The sequence below is a fragment of the Camelus ferus genome, chromosome 14, assembly GCF_009834535.1.
Source record: "Camelus ferus isolate YT-003-E chromosome 14, BCGSAC_Cfer_1.0, whole genome shotgun sequence".
Lineage (NCBI taxonomy): Eukaryota > Metazoa > Chordata > Mammalia > Artiodactyla > Camelidae > Camelus > Camelus ferus.
Window position 1 is genome coordinate 9149163 of NC_045709.1, and position 25651 is coordinate 9174813.

The 25651-nt window shown below is 32.3% G+C and overlaps 1 protein-coding gene and 1 long non-coding RNA gene across 3 annotated transcripts in view; one reads left to right on the top strand and one right to left on the bottom strand.

Annotated features, from left to right (window-relative positions):
• FNDC3A (fibronectin type III domain containing 3A) overlaps positions 1-25651 on the top strand; it is a 138576-nt gene that overhangs the window by 18714 nt on the left and 94211 nt on the right. The gene's annotated exons all lie outside the window — the stretch shown is intronic.
• Positions 5340-25372, bottom strand: LOC116668537. Its single transcript, XR_004325666.1, has 3 exons — positions 25106-25372; positions 19489-19491; positions 5340-5351 (listed from the first exon to the last, which is right to left on the bottom strand). It is a non-coding gene; the product is annotated as an uncharacterized LOC116668537 (long non-coding RNA).

Here is a 25651-nt window from a genome sequence, read left to right on the forward strand (position 1 = left end):
CTTCCCCCCCTCCCCAAAAGCAAACACACAATTCCTGGTGTGTTTTTCTCATAACACAGGGCTTTATAAATATAGTTCTTTTATTTCATTGACACCTCATTCCTCCAGTAATCCTAAAGGGATGGGAATGATGGGCTTTCATAAGTACCTATTATGCACCAAACATTGTGCTTAATTTTCACAACTACCCTATATGGTAAGGATTTAATATTGCAAGTGAGGAAACAAAGACTAAGGACATAATAATAATAAGGAGAAGAAACAATTTGAGTTCTCACTATGTAAAAAATATGTGCTAAGAACTTTATGATCTTACTAAATTCTTTCAAAATCCTATCCCTATTGTAAATGAAACAAATGAGTTTCAGAAAGGCTCAAGATCACACAAAGCTTTTTTGCTCCGTTACTCATACTGCTTCCTTGGGAAACTGAGAAAAAAATAATCGTGTTTTGTTACTTTACAAACTTTGTATTTGAATAATTATTATTTGCTTACAAGATATAAGGGGTTACTTTGATTTTGCTATTGAAAAATCAAAAATCAAGAGTGATTAGCTTGAGTTCTAAATTTTTCTGTTTTGAATGAAGATAGCTTTAAAAGTATATACTAGTTTTGATTTTCACATGTATTCTGATAGCTTTCAGCAGCAACTTCATTTCACTAAATTTGCTTTTTAAGGTCAAGTTTAAATCTGTTAAGATTTTTTTTTCTCTTAAAAGTAATAGATGTGGCAGATATTCATTTATTTTGGGGCCTTGGGAGTGTCTTCAGTTATCATTATTGTCTCAGGGAGATCATTGGCTTCAAGTTGTTTATAATGTAATACACAAAAGAATCTATTAAGCAGTTAATTACAGTTCATGGACATAGTTGTCACAGTGTATAGTCTGTTCAAGGGAGGGCTGAAGCAAGACCATGATGCCCTCCCAAGACTTATTTCTCTCTTCTCCCCAAAAAGTAGATTCTATTGGCCAAATTTTTCTTGAAATCTTGAGGACACCATGGCTGACATGTAGCAGTGGTGGTATAGATGGATGTAGAGAGAGGACCTGAGATTAGAGGGGCACATGAGAGCAAGATTTGAAGGATCAGGTGGGGTCAGTAGGTCTAGCGGACAGGTTTTTATGTAGGTTTTGAAAAACAAGTTTCAGGAGGTGGAATAAAGCCTTAAATTCTAACCAGCAGAGTGCCTTGTAGTTTGTAATTCGATAGGGAGAGAGATACAGATGAGTGGAAAGAGCACAGGATTTGGATGATTTATATTTGATTTGCGTGACTTAAGAAAAATTATTTAACTTCTTTGTATGTTTGTTTCTCTATAAAATGAAGGTAATAGCTTTTTAGAGTAGCTTTAGCTATGAGGGAGAAATGAGCCTGAAGGAGCTCAGTAAATATTTGCTGAATTTGAATTGAAGTACTCAATAAATAGTTTAAAAGACTGAGGAGACTCTATAGATATGCCAGTCAGGACTTAAATCAAGAGAGTTTTTTGATCCACTGCTTACTATAACTAAGACATAATTATGGAGGATACATACTAAAATGTAAGTGTAAGAGAGTGGACCAATAGCTGTGGTAGAATGTAAGGAACTGAACGAAAGTAGATAACAATTAGAGGTGGTAAATAACAATAAGCAGGTAACAGTTGACAACAAGCATTTCTTTTTCTTGACTTGGGAACTTACAGGTATGCAAACTATGGCCAAGTTAGAGCTTGCCTGTGGTGACATGACACCACCTGGTTGGTACCCAGAGTAAAGAGACAAGCTAAAGTCAGTTCCTGACAGAAGGAAGTCTCATGGACATGCATGATGTTAAAAACTCAGGCTAACTAGTTTGTCCCTTATATTTACTCTCTTGGGAATATTATACTATTTCTTGGGAATGTATTATGAGATGATTTCTGTCCCACCTCTTGATATCAAATTAATTTTCTTATGGTTGGCCATCCAGATTATCTATCTCCTCACCAGTATTTTCTTATTTTTTATAGCAAACATAGTTTCTACTATGTCACATTATTATTATACATAGTGGGTCTTTTGGCTTATGAATTATTCTAGAGAGACTCCCTCCTGACATCATTACTGTTAATGTTACCTTTAGGGAAGCTATAATACACATTTATCATTCATTTTGACTGGCGGCATCTGAACCATTTTTTGTGTTTGAAGAATTTCATTCCTTTTTTTTTCTATTAATAGACTTAATTTTTTAATTAATTTTTTTATTGAAGTTCAGTCAATTACAATGTGTCAATTTCTGGTGTAAGCACAATGTCCTAGTCATGCATATACATACATGTATTCGTTTTCATAGTTTTTTTTCATTAAAGGTTATTACAAGATACTGAACATGGTTCCCTGTGCTATGCAGAAGAAACTTCTTTAAAATCTATCTTATATAGAGTGGCTAACATTTGTAAATTTCAAACTCCCAAATTTATCCCTTCCCACCTTCGTTCCCCAGTAACCCGTAAGATTGTTTACTATGTATGGAAGTCTGTTTCTGTTTTATAGATGAGTTCATAGTGTCTTTTTTTTTTTAGATTCCACATACAAGTGACATCATATGGTATTTTTCTTTCTCTTTCTGGCTTACTTCACTTAGAATGATGATCTCTAGTCCATCCATGTTGCTGCAAATGGCATTATTTTATTCTTTTTATGGCTGAGTAGTATTCCATTGTGTAAGTATACCACATCTTCTTTATCTAGTCATCAGTAATAGACTATTTTTTAAGTGTTTTAGGTTAATAGAAAAATTGAGTAGAGAGGTTCTCTCATAATATCTCTTCCACAGAGTTTCCTTATTATTAATATCTTGTATTGGTGTTGGTACATTTGTTACAATTAATAAACCAATATTGATAACATTATTTTTGAGTTCCATAGTTTATAGAATTCATTCTTCATATTGTATAGTCCTTTGTGTTTTAACACATGTGTAATGTTGTATTTCACCATTAGAATATTACACAGAATAGTTTAACTGCTCTAAAACTCCCCAGTGCTCTATAATCCCTCCCTCATTCCCCAACCGCAAATCTTTGGCAACCACTGATATTTTTACTGTCCCTATAATTTTTTTTTTTAGAATATCATATAGTTTGATTCATACAGTATGTAGCCTTTCCATACCAACTTCTTTCACTTAGTACTATGGTCTAGAAATTTTCTTTTTTGGCTATTTCAGTAGTTCATTTCTTTTTATTATTGTGTAATACTTCATTGTATGAATGTACCAGTTTATTCATTCACCTATTGAAGTCCTGCTTGAAGTACTGTTCTAGCATTTTGGCAGTATAAATAAGTTGCTTTAAAAATTCATGTGTAGGTTTTTCGGTAGACATGAGTTTTCACTCGATTGGATAAATATCTAGGAACATCATTGCTGGATCATATGGTAAGACTATGTTTGACTTTGTAAGAAACTACCAAACTGTTTTCCAAAGTGGCTGTACCACTTTGTATTCTCAAGCATGTTTGATGTGAGATTGTATTCTTTATTGGTAGAGCGGGTTAAGCATTTACAAGTGCTTGTGCGGCCCTGTTAGAACTCCCAAATATGTGTCAGGGAATTTGAGCTTCAAGCACAAGTGGAATGCTCCCAGCTATATTCACTATTCCACCATCAAAAGAAAAGTTCAGATATTTTGGTTTCTTGTGTGGTTCAGCACTTTCCTGATTTAACTTTACCTTCTCTAATTTCTACTCATTTACCTTCCAAAAGTATTGAATGCATTTAAATTTTGGTTAAGGTCTTTCAAAACTCAGCACCTATCTAACTTCTTTATTAGAATCTTCTCCATTTCATTAATTTTTAAATTATTATTTTGAAGCTACTATTATTTAATCTCATTTGTACCTGAGGGGTTTTAATTTTGGCAGTGACTGAGTAATGACATGAAGAGGCTAAAGCCATTGAAGGCAAATTTTTATTACTTAAAGTTTCCTGAAAGAAGGGGCTATGCCATACCATGCTGGGCCACATAGGAAACATCAAGTTTTGGACGGGAGACAGAAGCTGAAGCAAGAGGAAAGCCTAGGCCAAAGACGTTAATTGGTGTTTTCTCAGTAAAGGCACAGTGGGGTAGAGTAAATAGCTCAGGATTGGCTATTTAATAATAGTTGTGGCAGAAAAGAAATAACAAGTGTTGGCAAAGATGTGGAGAGTAGGGAAACCTTGCAGACTGTTGATAGGAATGTAGATTAGTGCAGGCACTATGGAAAACAGTATGGAGGTTCCTCAAAAAATTAAAAATAGAATTACCATATAATCCAGCAATTCTACTTCTTGGTATTTATCTGAAGGACATGAAATCACTATCTTGAAAAGGTATCCATACCCCCGTTTCCATTGCAGCATTATTTATAATGGCAAGGACATGGAAACAGCCTGTGTATCCATCAGTAGATGAAAGGATAAAGAGTTGTGGGGTATATATATACAAACACACACACACACACACACACACACACACACAGGAATATTATTCAGTCATTAAAAAAAAGAAGAAAGTCTTACCATTTGCCATAACATGAATGTACTTTTGAGGGCATTATGCTAAGTGAAATAAGTCAGACAGAGAAAGACACATACTATATGGTGTCACTTACATATGGATTATTTTTTAAAAAATGAACTCATAGATACAGAGAACAGGTTGCTGGTTGCGAGAGAGGGGGGTGGAGGGGAGTGGGCAAAATGGGTGAAGATGGCCAAAAGGTGCAGACTTTCAGTTATAAGTCCTGGGAATGTAATGTACAATATGGTGACCATAATTGACAACAGTGTATTGTGTGTTTGAAAGTTGCTAAGAGAATAGATTTTAATTAATTTTTTTTTGGATTTTTTGGCAGGGTTATTAGGTTTATTTATTTATTTATTTTATGAGGGAGGTAATTATTTATTATTTCTTTTAATGGAGGTACTGGGGATTGAACCCAGGACTTTGTGCATGCTAAGCATGTGCTCTACCACTTGAGCTATACCCTCCCCTGAGAGTAGATCTTAAAAGTTTTTTCTCATCAGAAGAAAAAATGTGTAACTGTGTGGTGGTAGATATTAACTAAACTTACTGTGGTAGTTATTTTGTAATATATTCATGTATCAAATAATTATATTGTATATTTAAAACTAATACAATATTATGCCAGTTATATTATCAATTTTTTAAAAAATTCTGGCAGACTTTGGGCTCCACAGACAGTCTTTAGTTGCCTGTTACTTGGTCCTGGGATGATTTAGGACAGAGGAGGTAGTTGTCTTGGTGTGTAAGAGTTCGGTAAGGCGGTTAGTTGGAGCTGTAGATTTGTAATTGGTTGGTTTGCATAAGAGAGGTGTGCTCCTGGCTGAGCTCTGCTATCTCTAAGAATTGGTTGGCACTGGGAGGCTAGGGCCAGCTCAGCTGCAAATGGCAGAGCAAGAACACAGAAAATATAGTTAATATAATTGGCCCTGTGATGAACAGATGCGAAATAGACAAAAACAGAATCTAAGGAAACACCGAACATACCCTCAGCTTAGTATTTATGAAATCTGTTTTAAATTGTAAGCTGTAACATACATATATAGAAAAGTACATAAAATAAATATGTAATATAGCATATGATTATAAAGCATAAATCTTATAACTGCCAGCCAGACTGAGATAGAATACTGCCAACACCCTAGAAATCCCGTTTGTTCCTTCTGCATCACAATACCCTCTCTAGTTGGAGCTTATCACTATCCTTACTTTTATGAGAGTTACTAGCTTTTTTAAAAAAGTTTTATTTCTGTACACAGTAATAGTTTAGATTTGCCTATTCTTGATCTTTACATGAATTAACCTTTCCTGTGAATATACTTTTGTGTCTTGCTGGTTTTGTCCAACATTGCTTTTAAGATTCATACTTACTGTTGTATGTTGCTGAAATTTGTTCTTTTCATTGCTGTATAGGATTCCATGTATGAATATACCACAGTATTTCCATTTATCTCTTTTATTCTTGATGGACATCTGGTTGGTTTCTAGTTTGATGCTGTTTTTTCTTTTAGACTTGTCAAAACTCTTGGTATGTATTTGGAATATAAGCCTTTTGTTAGTCACCAATGTGGTGACTCTTATCCTTATAACCACACTTCAGTGTTTTCTCTTGATGAACATTTCTTAATTTTAATGTGGTCAGATTTATCAGTTCTTTCCATCTAGAGTTAGTGTGTGGTTTTTAAAGATTCTTTCCTGCACTGAGGCAATGAAGATATTTTCTACATTATCTTCTAAAAAGTATAGTTTTGCTTTGAACATTTAATTTTAAAATCCACTGGAATTGATTTTTGTGAATTGTGTAAAGCATGGGTTCACTTTGATTATTTTTCCATATGTATATCCAGTTACCTCAACACCATTTATTGAAATGACTGCCATTTCCTATTGCTCTATGGTGATATTTGTGTCACAAATTAAATGATCATATATTTGTGGAATTGTTCTGGATTGTAAATTCTATTCCATTGGTCTGTTTGATTATCCCTATTCCAAGAATACATCAAGACTTTAAATGAAATATTGATATCTGGTAGGGCAAACATCCCACTTTGTTATGCTTTGAGAGTCTTGATATTCTTGGCCCTTGCATTTACGTATAAATTTTAGAATTAGCTTATTGAACCTCCTGAGATTTGGATTTGGATTACTTTGAATCTGTAGATCAACTTAGGAAAGAATTGACATCTTTATTGAATCTTTCAATCCTTGAAGTTGAAGTTGGTATTATCTATGCTATTATAAATTGGGGTGTGTGTGTGTGTGTATGAAATTTCATGTTCTGTTGTTGGTAAATAGAAATAGTTTATTCTTGTATATTGCTTTAATAGCTAGCAACTTTGGAGGATAATATTCTCTTATATTTTTACTTATAACAATTTGTAGATTCTTTTGAGTTTTCTATGTATAAAATCATCTGCAAATAATGATTGGATTTTTTTCTTTATAATCATATACTACTTTTTTTTTTCATTGCTACACTGAGATATTCAGTGTAATGCTGACTAGAGGTGGTAATAGTGGTAGGCATCCTCATTCAGTTCTGAAAGAGAATATTTTTAGCATTTTTGTCATTAAGCATGATGTTTATTATAAATTTTTATAGATATCCTTTATAAGATTAAAGAAGTTCCATTCTATTTCTTGTGTCTTAGGAATTTTTTTTCCTTAAGTGGGTGTTGAATATTTTTAGTTTCTTTTTCTGCATCTCTTGAGATGATCATATATTTCTCGTTTAAATTTTGATGCGATAATTTGCATCAATTCTCTAATGTTTAACTGATATTATAGTCCTGGGATAAACCTAACTTCATTGTGATATGTTGTCTTTTTTATATAATGCTGGATTAGGGTATGCTAATATTTTCTCTAGGATTTTATGTTTAGTTAGTCTATGTGCATGAGTGAGATTGACCTATAATTTGATTTTTTCCTTAATCCGTTTTTGGTATCAAAGATATTCTAGTCTCATAAAATGAATTAGGTAGTATACCCTTTTTCCTTATTCCCTGGGTGATTTGTGTAAGCTTAAAATTATTTCTTTTTTGAATATTTGATATAACTTACTAAATGAAGCCTTCTGGGCCTAGGGTTTTCTTTGACTTAAGTATAGAAATGATGAAGTAAATCAGACTCATGCTGTTAATACTTCCGTGTTAAATTTGAAAGTAAATGTTGCCATTTCTGAGATAATCTGTATGTATTTGTTATTTAAACACTATTAAAATGTTGAAGAAAATTTGAGTTTTATTGTACTTGTAAGTTTAATAAGAACTACTTAAGTACTTTTTATGATTGTGATCAGGCATTTGGAGCATTTAAAAGAAAATAAATACATTAATCAATCTTAATAATGCAGATTAAAATGTTTAAAGAAAGCAAAGCTGGAGAAAGAAAATATTGTAGTTAAAGATAAAAAAAAAAGAAAACTTGAATTAAGGTCATATTAATGATGCACAATTTGAGAAATATTAGGGAGGTAAAATTGACCAGAATTAGTGGAACAACTGGTCATAGAATCAGACAGAGGATAAAAATTTTCCCAGGCTTTTTGAATACTTAGGTGATTGGCAGTGTTATTCACTAAGATAAATCTGAGCAGTCAGGATTGGCAAGGTTATTTCTTGGTAACAAACAGCCTATAAATCTGAATAGTTTACTGAAAGGTTTATTGCTTATACAACGTCCTTCAAAGGTCATCGGTAGTTATGCTCCACGTAATTTTCACTTGAGACCAAACCTCTATGTAGAGTGTTGCTGGTATCATGGCAGAGATCATGGTGAACTACATGCTGACTTCCATCCATGTTTCACTGACCAATGTTTCACATGGCCAAATCTGTCATTAATTGGGTGGGGAAGGATAATCTTACCCTAGGGAGAGGCGGCAAATATTTGGGAAAATAATACAGTTTTTTCCCAAAAAGGAGAAGAGAAATAGCAGCAAGTTTGGTGTTTGAGTATGAGAGAATCAGTTGAATTTAAGGTGTTTTGAGGATGTATAAGTAGAAATAATAAAAATAATAGCAGCTACCATTTGAGCCCTTGCTATGTGTCAGATACTAAGTCAAGCCCTTTACATGCATTATTTTGTTTAATCTTCCTAACAGTCCTAAGAAGTGCTTTAATACAGTTGACCCTTGAACAATATGGGTTTGCTGAACAACATGCACTGCATGGGTTGCTTACACGTGAATTTTTTCAATAGTAAATACTACAGTACTACATGATCCACAGTTGGTTGAATCCAAGGGCTCAGAGGAATCATGGATACAAAGGGTTACTATGAGTTATGTGTACATTTTTGACTGTGGAGAAGGTTGACTCCCGTAACCCCTGTATTGTTCAAGGGTCAGCTGTGTTCCCATTTTATAGAAACTAAGAATTAGAAAGGTGTTAAATTACTTGTTACTAAGTTATTAACATAGCTTCTGAAAGGCAAAACTAGGATTCAAAACCAAGTTTATAAAGCCACTAATCATATGTCATGGTCTTAATTACTGTAAATATAAGCAAATTAACAGATGAGAGGTCGTGAGAAAGATCTGAGATACAGAAGTCATCAGTGTATTAGAGGTAGTGAAGACAGAAATTCATGAGATAGTTTGTACTGATGGAATTTTGATGTGGAGGAAAAATGTTAGTAATTTCTGATAGAGCACCCTAGTGAGTAGGTTTATGATGTCAAAATAAAATTAGGTTTATACTGTACCTTGACTTGGGCTTCTCGGAGCTTTTTAAAGCTCCCTATAGACATTTTATTCTCTAGCTTTTCCTTTCAAGGTTTTTGGTCAACTTCTTGTTTTCCCCAGTTGTTATCACCTTAGGCAACTGTGATTTTAGCCACCTGCCACTGATTGAGACATACTCCCTGGAGTGAAATCTGTTTGCCTTGGGAGAGTTCTTAGACCTGTCAAATGCAAGCCCTGGAAGTGGGTGTTTCCAGGGAACTGCCAAATAAGTCACATAACGGTAATTCTCTGGAGATGGGACTTGTGTGGAGCTCCAAACCTATTTTGGCCCCTCCAAGGGGCTGTAGGTCTGCTGGTTTTTGTTGCTGCTATGATTTTGAGGCTGTTGGTTTCAAGGCTACTCATGAAGCTGGGGAGAGAGAGAAGGAAATAGGGCAAATTAAAATGGCACAGAGCTTACTGTCCATACCAGGATTCAGCTGTTTTCCTTGAATGAATTGTTGCAAACCTGTAGTTTATTTCTGGAGTTCTAAAAGAAATGCTTTTGGCAATTTTTGCCTTTATTCTCATTTCTTTTATGGAGGAGTGGATTTTTGAAGATTCATACTCTGCCATTCCTGGTGGCATCATCCAAAAATAGGGTTTTAATGAAATAAAACATGGAGAATGATCAGAGAACAGGTTTTTGTCTGCATAGACTATAACATTTTTCTAGTGTTGGATTTTTTTAGTTGACATCTAAACTTACTTTGGAAACCAAAGTGTTTTTTTACCAACATATACAAAATAATCAATTTCCACATTATATAAATACATGACTATATGTATAGAATAAAACTCAGTTCAAAGCCTGCTGAACAAATAATTGTAAAATTAGATATTCTTTTCATCTGACTCAGATTTTCACTTCAGAGATTCAGAATAAATAAGCCACAGGTCACTGTTTTTACTTAGGGGCTTTCATCTTTTGTGTTGATCTGTGATAAGCTCTCTTGCATCAGGCTCTTTGGTTACACTCTTGATTGAGAATTGTTTCAGAAATATTCGTGGACACTAGGGGCAAACCAAAAAGTAGAGCAAGTGGAAGTAAAGGTGCCGCTCTCTTTCTGTGCCACCTAACACAAACTCTAAAATGTTAGTTTCTGAGATTAGCTTTAATGTACTGCTGCTTTGGATAAAAATTTATCTCCTTGGAAACTGTGTTTGGTTTAAATGGAAATAAGGAAAATTCTTTGCTAATAAACAAAAATCAGATATAAGCAACTTTAAAGAGTGATTATATTTTTAAGTTTGAAAAGTTATAAATTTATAAATATTTGAATTAAAAATTCTGATAGCTAAAATACCAAACTCCATGAACATTTAGTAAATTTTAGAGGTGAGATTACTGAGACTAAAATAATAGCTCACAGCTTTGTGGCAATAATTTTGTGCCCTAAAATTCTAATCTAGGTCCTCAATGATAAAAATTTCACGATTTGAATTATTCTGTTACTTAGAGCCTAAATTATTCTTTTAACTGCTCTGTATCTTTGCCTGGCAAATAATACAGCTATTTGCTAGATTCCTCATTCTTAGACATTTTTGGAAAGACTGGAATTTAAACGTTAAGCCAGTCTTCTCTTTCCCACTAGAGTTTGTTTCTCCTACATGTCTACACTATGCCACTTTTCTGTGGTGTTTCATGAGAAAATTAAATATTTTTTTAAAATTCCAGCAGTAATTATTAATTTTTCCTTAGAGATACAGAAAGCCTTACACACTAGATACATATCTGGAAACCTGCTTTTATTATCACATTGTTTATAAGAACACCTTTTTAAAAGTTAATTTTATGATAAAGATTCAGGTATGCTGTTCTGAAAAAAAATCAACTTCACATATTCAGGTACTATCTGTGTGCAAAATATTGTGCTGGTTCTTGTTCTAAGAGATAATAAAATGAGACTTATAAATTGGGTGTAAGTTTTAAGATGGTCTATTTAAACAAAAAAGCTTCCTAAAATATCAGTAAGAAAATAAACAAAAAGTTCCAGAGAATGTAAAAAACTAGAGTTTATTTTTATGTTTGGCACAGAACAGTAAAGTAGTGAGTATTCTTATGGAATGACTGAGACCAATATTATTTCATTTGTTCATTTTTAAAGCATGTTTCTTGTCCCATTTCCAAGAAAATAAAATTGACAAATTATTTTGTAATTTATTGACAAATTATTTCATCTGAAAAGTCAATAGCAAAATGTTTCTATTGTAATTCAAGCTGTTATGACTAAATTATAAACTAAAATGTTAAATATTTTATAGATTTTAATGAAACATATGTAAGTATACACACACATATACACTGACTCTTAAATCTATTGTGAAAGACAAGATCACCAAACTCTAAAGGAAACAACATTTTAAAGAAATGAAACATAATGGTCATGGAATTATTCTGGTCTAAAAATAATTTATATTCTTTTAAATTAACTCCTAAATATGCTACAGTTATAGTAATTCCTAGTTCTCTAGTTAAGTGACTCCATGGTTAGTCAATTTCTGTGCCCCAGAATCCTGTAGAAATTGTTGACTTTTAAGAAATGTAATTTGGGCTAAAGTGAGAAGGAAATAAAGAATAACTTATAAGCAGCACTAAGTAAATAGGGAAATGCATCCAACTGAAAATTATCCACAGAATACTGAAAATTCTTTAAAGTGAATCTGATTATAAACTTCTGTAGTAAAAAATATTAAATGAAAAGGAGGCTTCTTACGAAGATGATTTTCCCATTGTCTTTTGTATGTTCTTACATTAGCTTAATACTAAGCAAGATTTTTTTTGTCAAAAATTATATAGATGTATGTAGAAATAGACATTGAACTCTGCTTTTTCAACTATAACATTTCCCTTTCAATAATAAACTATGGTGATTGAATATTCAAAGTACTGTTATATATCTTCTTAGCACCAGTTAGACTGCTCAGAATTTAGATTGCTGAAATGCATTAGGGTGATTTTTCAAAAAAGAACATTTTAAAAATAGGACAAATATGCACACACATATAAACACATGACAGAAAATTATACAAGAAATTATAATCAGCGACTGACTCCAGAAAAAGAGTTTACATTTTACTATACAACGTTTTGTACTTCTTAAATACTTTTTAATCTCATGAATTTATTACTTTTTCAATTTTAGAAAAGTTCTAACAGTTGAAAGAAGAGGGGGAAAATGCAGTTCCAAGTATACATACACATTTATCATAGGAAAAAGACTCTGGACAGATACATACCCATTTGTTAACAGTGGTTCTTCTCAGGAAAGAGGGATTTGTTGGCAAGAGATGGAAATTTTGCTTTATCTGAACTGTTTAAAATTTTAAGAATGTCTTTATTTAAAACCAGCATACATCAGAAAAGTGCACAAATCAGTTCTCTACAGCCCAATTTTTTAAAAAAGGTGAACATAACCCCTGTGATCACCCTCAGGGCAAGACATAGAGCTTTACTAGCACCCCTAAGAGGCTTTACCTTCCGAAGAGGTACCTCCTCTCTCTCAAGCAGGATCCTCCTTTTTCTCCCAAAACCAAAGATTAGTTTTGTCTGTTTTTGAATTTTATGTAAATAGAATTACACAATATGAATTATTTCGTCTCTGGTTTCTTTTGCTTGATATTATGTATTTAAGAGTCATCAATGTTACCACCTGTAGCATAGTATTTGCTGCATTGTATTCCATTCTATAAATATACCTTAATTGCTTCAACTTATTATTGATGGAAACTTGGGTTGTTTACAGGTTTTGATTATCACAGATAATTCTTCAAGAACATTCTTGTCCATGGCTTTTGTACATGTACATGTATTTCTTTTGGGTATATTCCTAGTAGTGAAATGCATGGGTCATAGGGAATATATTTGTTCAAATAGTAACTGCTATTATTTTTAAAATTTTATCTCTACTTACAATTGAACTTTTCCTGTATTCCCTCAAACACCAAACTTTTGCTACTACTTCTGTCTTCCTTATTGTAGAGGACTATTATTTTCCCCAAATAACTGCTGTCTCCTTCTGGGTAAGATTATTCTTTCCTACCCCACTGATGGCAAAAAAGGTCTTCAAAGAGGCTCTACCAGTTTATACTTCCACAAGCAGTATATTATTGGCAGTTGCTCTACAGGGAAGATCAACGTTTGGAATTGTCTCTTTCATTTTATCTGTTATTATGGTGGTTGTACATAGTATTTGAATTTTAGAGGAAAGATCCGCATAGCTCCTGTGTGAACAAAAGTAAATACGCCTTCCTCTTGGGGAATATCTTATAAAATACCTATCATTTAATTAGCATCAATTCCAGTGTCTCATATGTGTCTGTAAACATATTACTGACCACTTAATGGTCTGTATACCTATATAATATAGAAACTGTCATTTAAAAGCTAAAAAGCTAGTAAGCTTAACTGGCACTTTAATGAGTGCTTGCTTTATAAAGAAAGAATTTCGTGTTAAGCTGCAAAGTTGACAGCAAAGTGCCTATATACAACAAAGTACCCTATCTTCTTAGGATGATTAACAGGACTAATTAAAGGTTTTGGGGAAGAAAGAAGATTGGAACTATCTTTTGAAGGAGGGAAATGCAAATTAAAACCTCTTTGAAGATATAAGTGTTAAGAAATCTGAAATATAGTAAGGCTGTGGAGTAGTGGAATCCCTTATACACTGCTGGCACAACCATTTTGGGGAATGATCTGGCAATATTTAATAAAGCTGAAAAAGTGCATACTTAAAAATCTAACATAATTTACATCAGGTATTTATCCTATAGAAAGTCTTATACATGTGTACAAGGGTACATATGCATGACAGTTCATTGCCTTTTTTATAATAATGGAAGAACTGGAAACAGTGTTAATATCCAGCAGTAGAGAAAGGAATGGAATTTGAGGGATTCATACAACAGAATGCTAAAATACTGTATACCAGTGTTCCATTGTATGAGTCTATACTAAGGATAAATCTTAAAAGTATGATATTGAATAAAACAGCAAATTAGAAAGGGACATATAATACATGCCACATGACAGAAACTGAAAAAGATAAGCCTCACACATCAATAGTATATACTGCTATTGGATGTCTAAAACATGGTTTGATATACTCCAAGTTCAGGGGGAGAAATGAGCTATAAACATATTTCTTTCTCAAAAGAGCATCTGATGTAACATTATAAATCTGGTTGATTTGGGGAAGTACTGGGTATAATTCTCCCTACTTTTCTGTATGTTTGAAATGGAAGACATAGGCTTACACATTACAGATAGGGTAGGTGATAAAGAGTTTTGAATGCTATATTTCAAGTTTTAGATTTAAGATAATTAGCAGTAGGTAATCAATAAGTTCCAAAGTAGATCAATGAGATGATAAAAATAACCCTTGAGGAAATTTATTTTATTAAATTTAAGTGAGATGAAGTAGAGAGACAACAAAAAAAGGGTTGATTGGCTTATCTGTCCACCCCATCAGGCATAAATAATGAGTATTTAGAGAATACCAACTGTGAAAATGGAAATAAAGGGGAAGTCCTTATAATTTTTTTAGGAAAAATAATTGAACGAGTATGATGGGATTTCCAAACTGACAGTACAGAAAAAATAATCTACATTTTTACACATGGAAAAACTAAAGAAAGCTCACAGTTAACCAGCTTAGCTAAGGGTACAGAGAGAGTGGCACAGCTGACACAAGAATCTAGGTCTTTGGATCCCGACTGTGAGTCACTTTGGATTAGGGAAGTTGAATATAAATTCACAGTTTGAAAACACGTGATTCTGGATAAATGGTGATTCAGTTGATGCTAATAAAGCAGTTTAGAAATGGTAGCACTTGGCTCATAGAAATGATTAGTGAATGCTTTTTCAACACTTCCCTTGCATTCATTAGGGCTGTTCACAAGACAGTAACTGAACCCATATGAAGAAATAAAAATCACTAGTGAAAGAAACTAGATAGGTAAATTTTAAAGACAGTATAAATACATGTTTTGTTTTTAATTCCTTTCCTCTCCTGTCTGAGTCAAATGACAATCGCGAAAGGCAATAATTACAAACTGTTACTGACTTATAAAGTATAAAGATGTAATTAGTATTACATAATAGCACAAAGGAAGGGACAAGGAACTGAATTAATAGAGGAACAAAGTTTTTATATACAATTGATATTAAATTGGAATTAATCTAATCTAGATTGTTATAAATCAAGAAGTTGTAACTCTTAGGGCATCTACTAAGAAAATAACTAAAAAAATGTAATAAAAGAAACTAGGATTTAAACGGAGTAGTTGAAAATGTTTTAACACACAAAAAGGGCAGTAATGGAAGAACTGAATAAAAAAGACATAATTACATAAAGAACACAAACAGCAAAGTAGCAGATATAAATTATACCCATTCCACTAAATGTAAATGAATTATACATGACAGTGAAAAGACAGCGATTGACAGAATGGGTAAAAACCCATGAACTATGTGCTGGTTATCCAAGGAACACTCTTTAAATCAAAGATACAAATAGGTTGAAATGGGAAAAAAATGGAAAAAAACGAATCATGCAAACTGTAACCAAAGAAAGGTGAAGTGACTATTAATATACTCATAGCTAGTAACAAAAAATGTCTCTAGAGACTTAAAGGACCTTTTACAGTGATAAAAAGGCCAGTCTAACAACAGAGCCCAAGATACCTGAAGTAAAAATTGACAGAATTGAGGAAATAGAGAACTGAACAATAATAGGTGAAGTTGGCAGTGCCCCACTTTCAATGATAAATAGAACAACTAGGCAGAAGATGAACAAGGAAATAGAAGACATGAACAAAACTGTAAAGCATTAAAGAACACTTCACCCAACAGCATATAATATTAAGTACACATGGATCTTTGTCCACAATAGATTATAGTTTGTGCCATAAAACAAATTTCAGTAACTTTAAAAGAAATAATGCAAAGTATATTCTCCAACCACACAGGAATAAAATTGGAAACCAATAAAAGAAGGAAATCTAGGAAATTCACAAATATGTGGAAATTTAATAGTACATTCCTAAATAACCAGGGGGCCAAAGAATAAATCACAAGTGATTAGAAAATGCTTTGGGATGAGTGAAAACAGAAACACACCATACCAAAATTTATGGGATACAACTAAAGTAGTGCTTTAGTGAAAATGTATAATTTTGAAAGCCTGTTAAAGAAAGATTTCAAATCAATAACCTAATCTTCTATCTTAAGAAACTAGAGAAAGAAGAGGAATCTAGACCCAAAGCAAGCAAAAGGAAGGAAATAGTAAAGATTAGAGTGGGAATAACTGAATAGAATAGAGAAAAATCAGCAAGACCAAAAGTTAATTCTTTGAGAAAATGACAAAATTGCTATCCCTTTAGACAGACTGATCAAGAAGAAAAAAAGACTCAGTTTATTAAAATCAAGAATGAAAGTGGAAATACTACTGCAGATTTTATAGAAATAAAAAGGATTATTAGGGACTACCATGAACAGTTATACACTAACAAGTAGATAACCTAGATGAACTGAATAAGTACCTAGAAAAACACAAAACTACAAAAACTGACTTTGAAAAAAATACAAAATCTGCATAGAGATATACCAAGTAAAGCAATTGAATTTGTAACCAAAAAAACTCTACAAAGGAAAGGCTACACCCAGATGGCTTCACTAATGAATTCCACTGAATATTTAAAGGAGAGTTTACACCAGAGCCAAATCGACAAAGACATCACAAGGAAACTACAGACCAATATCCCTTATGAATATAGGGACAAAATCTTCCACAAAATATTAGGAAACCAAATCCAGCAACATGTAAAATGGATCATACACCAAAACTAAGTGGGATTTATCCCAGGAATGCAAAATGGGTTCAACATACATAAAGCGATCAGTGTAATATGCTATGTAATAGAAAAAGGGCAAAAACCACATGGTCATCTTAGTATACTCAGAAAAAGAATTGGACAAAACTCAACACCCTTTCATGATAGATAAAAAAAAATAAAACACTCAGTAAACTAGGAACAGAAAGAAATTACCTCAACCTCATACAGGACATCTATTTAAAAAGAAAAAAAAAACAAACAGATTGTACTTAATGGTGAAAGACTGAATACTTTTCCCCTAAGATCAAGAATAAGATGTGGATGTCCTGCTCTCACTATTTCTGTTCAACATTATGCTGGAAGTTCTAACCCAAGCAAATAAGCAAATAAAGGACTCAAAAGGCATCCAGATTGGAAAAGGAATAAAACTATCTCTATTTGTAGGTGACATGATTTTGTAAAAAGAAGTTCCTAAAGAATCCACTAAACTGTTAGAACAGCAAGATATTCAGTATAGAAAAATCAATTGTATTTCTGTACTAGCAGTGAACAACCTGAAAATTAAATTAAGAAAACATTTCCATTTACAATAGTACCAAAAAGAATAAAACACTTAGGAATAAACTTAACAAAAGTGCAAGACTTGTATGCTGAGAATTGTAAAATGGCACTGAAAGGAAGGCTTCAGTAAAGAAAGACATCATCTGATAGTAGATCAGAAGACTTAATATTGTTAAGATGACTGTGCTCTCTAAATTGTACAGATTTGATGCATTACCTACCAAAATCCCAGCTGCTTTATCTGTAAAAGTTGTCAAGTAGATCCTAAAATTCATATGGAAATGGAGAGAACCCAGGATAGCCAAAACAGTCTTGAAAAAGAAGAATGAAGTTGGAGGACTCAGTACTTTCTAATTTCAAAAATTGCTGTAAAGCTACAGTGAACAAAGCAGCATAGTACTGTCTAACATAGAGATATATGTCAGTGTACTGAAATTGACAGACCTAAAACAAACCCTTACATTTATGGTTAGTTGACTTTTGAGAAGGATGCCTAGGTGATTCAACGGGAAAAGAATAGTCTTTTCAACAAATGGTGCTGAGACTATTGGATATCCACGTGCAAAAGCATGAATTTGGACTCCTACCACATACAGTATATAAAAATTAACTCAAAATGAATCAAAGACTTAAAATAAGAGTTGAACTATAAAACTCTTAGAATAAGACAAAGGGGTAAAACTTCATGACCGTGAATTAGACAGTAGTTTTCTCAATATGTTACCAGTAGCAAAAGTAAGAGAAAAAATGAAATACAGAATACTTCACCAGAATTGAAAAATTTTGTTTCAAGGGACACTAACAAGAAATTGAAAAGACAGCCCACAAAATAAGAGAAAATATTTGCAAATCATGTATCTGATAAGTGGCTTGTATTCAGAGTATATACAGAACTCTTACAACTCAACAATAAATAAGGCAACCCAATTAAAAGGTGAGCCAAGATTTTAAAGTCACTTCTTTAAAGAAGTTATGTGCATATCCAGTAAGTACATGAAAAGTTGTTCAACATCATTAATCTTTAGGGAAATGCAAATGAAAACCACAATTAGATACAACTTCACACCCACCAGAATGGCTAGAATCAAAAAGTCAGACAATAACAAGTGTTAATAAAGATACGGAAAAACTGGAACCTTCATAGGCTACTGGTAGGAATGTAACCTGAGGAATCCACTTTGAAGACAGTCTAGTAGCTCCTCAAACAGTTAAACATACAGTTATCATATGACCCAGCAGTTCTACTCCTAGGTATTTATTCAAGAGAAATGAAATATAAAAACTTTATACAGCTTTATTCATAATAGCTAGAAGGTGGTAACAATCCAAATGTCCATCAGCAAGTGAATAGATAAACAGAATGTGATCGATCTATCCATACAGTGAAATGTTACTCTGCCATAAACTGGAATACTTCAAAAAGTACTTCAGTATGTGCTACAACTTGGATGAACCTAAAAAATTTAGTGCTGAGTGAAAGAAGCCAGTTAAAGAAGTCTACAAAAATTTCTTTTGAGATGATGAAAATATTCTAAAATTTACTTTGGTGATGGTTGTACAAATCTGTGTATATACTAGAAACTACTGAATTATACTCTTTTAAGGGTAAATTTTGTGGTATATGGATTATATATCTTAAAAGCCCTCTGCATTTTAAAATATATGTTTATGTAACATGAATGTGATTGCTGATAATCCAGAAATAAATTATTGTTCCAAGACTTACCAATCTTTCTTTGAGAAATTAGTTAAATTTATAGAATGGATTTCAGAATTAAAACATCTCTAAATATATGATGTTAAATTGTTTGCATAGGGACACTGTCTACTTCCTTACATATTTATCTGCATATAGTGTTTATAAACTGTAAATATACTGACATACTCCAGGGTCAGAGAGCAAAATAAATAAAACAACTAAAACTATGACTTTGGAAGAAGCATATTCTTAAATCCCAACTTGATGACTGACAGCCTATGATCCAAAAGCAGATGCTACTGCAGCTCTTAGTTGATTAGTTGTGATGGCAACCTGATAAATTCCTGTACAATAGTAAGCTTACTATACATTGACTAATTTGATTGGAAACAAGGCTTGAGGTAGGTATTGATGAGTATACTGATAATTGGTAGTACCTTTAACATCCCGCCTCCACGTGTATTTTCACGCAAAAATACCAAGATTCTACGTAGAACGGGGTTATAAAAGTTGACTTAACTAAGCTAAAGGCAATCTGAGGTCCAACTTGCCAATAAAGATTACCTCAGTATTTAGTGAATGCAATACATTAGAATACTTGGAGGAGAAACTGTTGAATCTTACGGCAGTCCTTGGTAGCTATAGTAGCAGTAGTTGAATGAAGAAATTAAAGAGGATGCAAGTAAGAATAAAGGGCTCAGGTTTTGGAAGTGGCTTTACTGATAAGCATGTTTATGATTTAGCACTTTAATCAGATTTTATAATTGATATCTAAAACTTATGTACTTACATGTTAAGAGAGTAAAATCATGATACTTTAAATAAAATACAGGTTCTGATAGGGAATAAAAGCTACAAATTTGCCAGTTTCACAGTAAACTTGAAATTACTGATTGTATTTGCCCTAGAATAATTTTATTAAATTTGTAGTTATACTACAATTTAAATGGAAAAAAAGTTACAAACTTTGGAGTTAAAACTACTAGGACACCGATATTTTAAATAGGTAAATTATATATAAATGAAGTTATTTTAGTCTGTTGCTTACATTTATTGCTAAGATAATTATATTTTGACATTTTACCATAAAGTTAAAATTTATGGAGTTTTCATAACTTTTGTGTTTTACTAGTCTATTTAAAATCTTTATAATTTGAATATAGAATTTCAGAGATTATTTAAGAATAATCAGTCCAGGTGCACTGTTTGTGAAATTATAAATGTGGAGACTTTTAGAAACTGTTTTAGGAAAAAGGAAAGCTATGACAAACTGTTGTAATACACCAGAAAGAAAGTAACTCTTCAGGCACTAATTAGCATTCATCTTTAAAGAGTGTTCTCAGAATACATTTTAGTTAATTTGTTAATATATTTCAAATGTTATTTCATACATATACACGAATGCTTTTTGTTTGAATAATTTATTGCAAAGTTCAGAATAACCTGATAACATTTGATATCTATATAACTTTGTCATAAAACTTTTGAAACTAATTATTTAAGCATCTTATTTTACTTGATGCTATCATATAGTGAGACATTGTTTTATTTCAGTAATCCTCATTTTAATTCTAAATCTCAGTATAAAAACTTGTGTTTGATTTTAATGAGCATAATGAATTGATTTCAAAATACTAATACAGTTTATGTAAGAAAACTTCTGTGAGGAAACTGTCAGCATATAAGATAAACTTCTTTTGTTTTTTAAACATAAAGCAGTAACTTATTAAAAAGATAAATTAGTTCATTTTCAGATATAGGCAAGTTTGTACTGGGAGTGTTCATATTAAGATGGTATATGATATCATTCACATATAATCTATATGAAAAGTGAATTCATATTTTAAACTCAAACCTAAAATGAACAGAACAGATGATAAGTATGCAAATGTTTTGTTAATAATAGAGTAAAACACACAATACAACTTTTAAAGTGGTGTTGTAATCATCCCCTTGATACCCTGAACTTTCTCTGAATGCCAGTTCTTAAAGAACAGTAGAGTGATTAAAAATATATGGGCATGCAAACCCAAATGAACATCTGGAAATCTGAAGTGACTGTGATATTTTAGTTATTAGGAAAGTCCATATAATTTTCTTTCAAAATAATTTCATTTTATTTAAAAATGATAAAAATTTTAAATATGACCTTTTAGGAGAACTGGCTTTAGAAACGAAAGATTTAATTGTTGCCAATCCTCACATATATCTTCAATGGGATACAAAGTGCACATGTACAAGATGACCCTTGTTAGTAGGATTAGTAAGAGAATGAACAGATCATTTTATAAGCCATTCAAAAGTAGGTGAAGACACAAATCCTTAGTTGCATATGTACACAAAAGTATGGCGTGTGTGTGTACACACAATCTGAATATACACATATGTGCACACATTGTGTATTTTTGTGTAGGGGATGTTATGTCCTTTTTCTACCATTGTCAGTAAGTGAAATAATCCACGTAGTCTAGGTAATTAATTAGGATTTTCTTCGTATTAGATTTAAAGAAAATACTAATTATTTTTGAGGGTCTGCTGTATGTCAGGCATTGTGCTGGAAATTTATATACCGTGTTTTCCATAATCCTTCAAAAACACTACATTTTAGGAAAGAAGACACTAAAGTTCACAGTTTATTTAATTCGCCTAAAAATCACACATTTAAGTAATAGAGGAGAATTTAAACATAGAATTGCCTGATTCAAAATTCATATTTTTTCTGTCACAGTACTTTTATTTCTAAAAAACAATTAGGAAGCCTAATGACCCTAACAGAAAAAAAATTTTTTTAAGTATTTTCTAATTATCACATATTATATGTTGTATTTTTATCTTAGCATTGTAATTGGCTGTAACTGTCTCCCTTACTGACTCATTCTTGTGCCCCCAACTCTGCAAAAAGTGCCTAACCTACAGTGTTTGCTCACTAATTGTCAAATAAATAAATTAGTAGATGGTTGACAGATCTCAGTTGTTTTTCTATATGCTGGTATCAAGCATATATTCTTATCTAAGTTTGAAGATTATTTTCCTTCATAGGACTAAAAATTAAACTCAGATTCATTAGTTTAATCATTGTCCTTTTATTTACAGTCATTAATTTCTACTTAGATTTCAGCTGAAATATGTTACATCAGCCAGCCCATTTACACGTTGACAAGATCTAGTGAAGTGCAGACAAAGCATGATTCAGAGTTCTTACAGTGAAGTCAGTTTGATAACACTTCAATGTATAAATAATTCAGACTTGTATGTGAATTGATAGTGTATTCGGGTGAAATGAATTTCCCAGCTTAATTTCTGAGGAAAATCAGATAATGAGTAAAAAAATTTTAGACATAATAAAATTGGGGTGCCTGCAGTTTATCAAGGTGAATAAATCCAGAAATCAGTTGGAAATTAATTTTGGAGCTTGGGGAATCTAGAGCTGTACTGCCTAATATAGTAGCCATTAACTACATGTGCCTATTTAAACTAAGTAAAAATTAAATAAGATGACAGATTTAGTTCCTCATTCTCACTAGTCACATTCCAAATGCTCAGTAGCCAAATGTAGCTAGAGACCATTATAAGGCAACACCATGTAGAACATTTCCATCATCACAGAAAGTCCTGTCAGCTAGCGCTGGTCTCAAAGCCAGAGGAAAAGATTTTAGGAGCCATTTAGAGATTGGACAGTAGTTACTTCAGCAAACATTTTTCAAACTTCAGTCTCTCTCACTAATACTTTTTTTTTTTAAAAAGACTGAAGTCAAGAAGGGTTCATCTTGAGTGGAGTTGAAAACATGCAAACAGTCTTGTGCTAAGTGTTATAATAGAAGGATGTACAAAGTGTTGTTGGCTCTAATGTAGGAGTAATCTAACTCTGCTTTAGAATGTCAGCATCTTGAAGGATGAGTAATATTTCCTGAAGAAGGAAGTAAAGGAAAATGTCAGCAGAAGTCAAGTGTGAATCAAATGTCTTGCTAGAGAATAGTAAATAAATCAAAGACCAGGAAATGAAGATGAAACTGTTGACTGTGAAGTACTAGATTGAAAGGAATAGAGTAAATGAATAGCTGGAAAGCTATAGGTGGTCAGTACAGGAAAATACAGAAAGTAAAGAGACAAGCAGATGTTCTGAACCAGAATTTAAAGTAGTGATACTTTCTGGAACAGTATTATAAGAACATGATTTTTCTTATGTCCATCTTAGCAACTTATGAGTAATTACATTAGACAATAATTACTGATTATTTCCCTGAAATTCAGGTTAGGAGAAAAATACCAGACTCTTCATCCTCTGGAGACAGACCTAAATATCTACATAGTGTTTTGAAAATTTCCAGAGTGATTCTAAGAGGTGTTCCCTTTCATCTAGTGCACATCTTCTCACGTAATACACTTTTTTGATGCTGTGGGTCATGTGAAAAATTGCTTTTTCTTGTTCTCATTTTACATGACAACAATTAAGTAAAATTGAAGTATTTGGCCAGGGAATTTTATATTATTTTTAAATGCAAAAGAATATTTTCAAAGTTATATTTAGCAGTGATTAGTATCTGTTGAATATTAGGTAATAAGGTACAAGTTATACCTGTGTGTTTGTTTTTAAAATATTCTTCATGCATTATTGTGTTTCCTTTAAAATATGTGCAGATATTATTAATAAATCATTATGCCCTGACATTTGAATAGTCAATTTTTATATAACAAAGCATAAATAATGAATTTTGGGACTTACGTTTAGTAGTTCAGATTCCAAGGTGGTACCTAGGTCATGTATTTTTTATTATAAATGTTCATTTGAATTTGCCTCACTTTAAGTTGTTACCTGATATAAATTAAGTTTTAAGTCCAAAGCACTGGGAGTTTACAGAACAGTTTAAATGGTAAAATAAAGTAACTTTTTCAATAGCACCAATAATCATCTCTTAGTTTACTTTTTAAAAAATAAATCTGCATTGGACTAAATGTTATCTCAGGTTATCTTTGCTCTAACTTTCCCCAGGCTATATGCTCTGTTTGTTTAGGGGTGTTCATGTCAGGCTTGCTGATTTCTGATATCTACCTATGCACGTTGGCCTTTCTCTTTCCTTCCTCATTTCAGAGATGTCTTTTTCTGCTTTCCTTCTTTTTTTGAAAATTATTTCTTTCTCTAAGGAAATAATTTTATATTTGATCCTCTTAAATTTTTTCTGTCGTCCTCATAACTTCTCCAAGCCATTGTATTTATTAGGGAATTTAGGGAGCATTAAATTTTAATCACATTTTTCTAGATTTTTCTAGTGTTCATTAATGTATGTACTATGCATAGTTACAACTTTAAGTAGTGACATTTCTTTATAGTACATTTTTTGTGTTACTGTTTAATGTACATTTTGTGTAAGTATTTCCATGTATCAGAGTAGCCTACTTGTAAGAATAATTTAAAAGTCTACATGATATGACATTATTTACAGTCATTGTCAGCTTTAATCTGCCCTTTGGTGGTAGCTGTCTTATCCAAAATATATGTTTCAAGCATATGTTTATCTGTTATTCAAGAAGTAATGTAAATATTAGTAGTATTAAATATTTAAGTTCAGAATACACTTAAAATGTGCAATAGCTCTGCGTATCTCTGTTCAGAATGCCAGAAGTTGAACTGTTGGCACATGTTCAGGCAATTGGCTTTTATCACTTGTCTACTCACCCCCTGTTGATACTGTTAACTCAAACCAGATATTAAAAGCATTTTCACTAATGAATAACAAAAGAAAACTGACTGATCTATCCTGGGAGTAGAGTGAGGTCTTGAGCACAGCACCAAATCTATTATGGATATGGGGATGTAAGAAGTGAAAGAAACTGAGTGGAGAAGAGGAACACCTACTTTTGAGTAGTTTTACAAAGATTGTAATGAAACTGTCAGGTCTGAACTCTGATTTTTTAAAGGGGTTAGGAATTGAAAGATCAGTGCATTAGAGATATATATATATGAGAATGATCATTTGTTTTTGTGAAATTTGAAGATGTTGAAGAATCTCATTTTTATTTTTTCTGTTTATATTCTGTTTTAACATTTTTAATTGATTTATAATCATTTTATAATGTGTCAAATTCCAGTGTAGAGCACAATTTTTCAGTTATACATGAACATATATATATTTATTGTCACATTTTTTTCTCTGTGAGCTACCATAAGATCTTGTATATTATTTCCCTGTGCTATACAGTATAATCTTGCTTATCTATTCTACATTTTATAAGCAGCTTATACAACTTAATAAGAAAAAAAAACCCAATCCAAAAATGGGCCAAAGACGTAAACA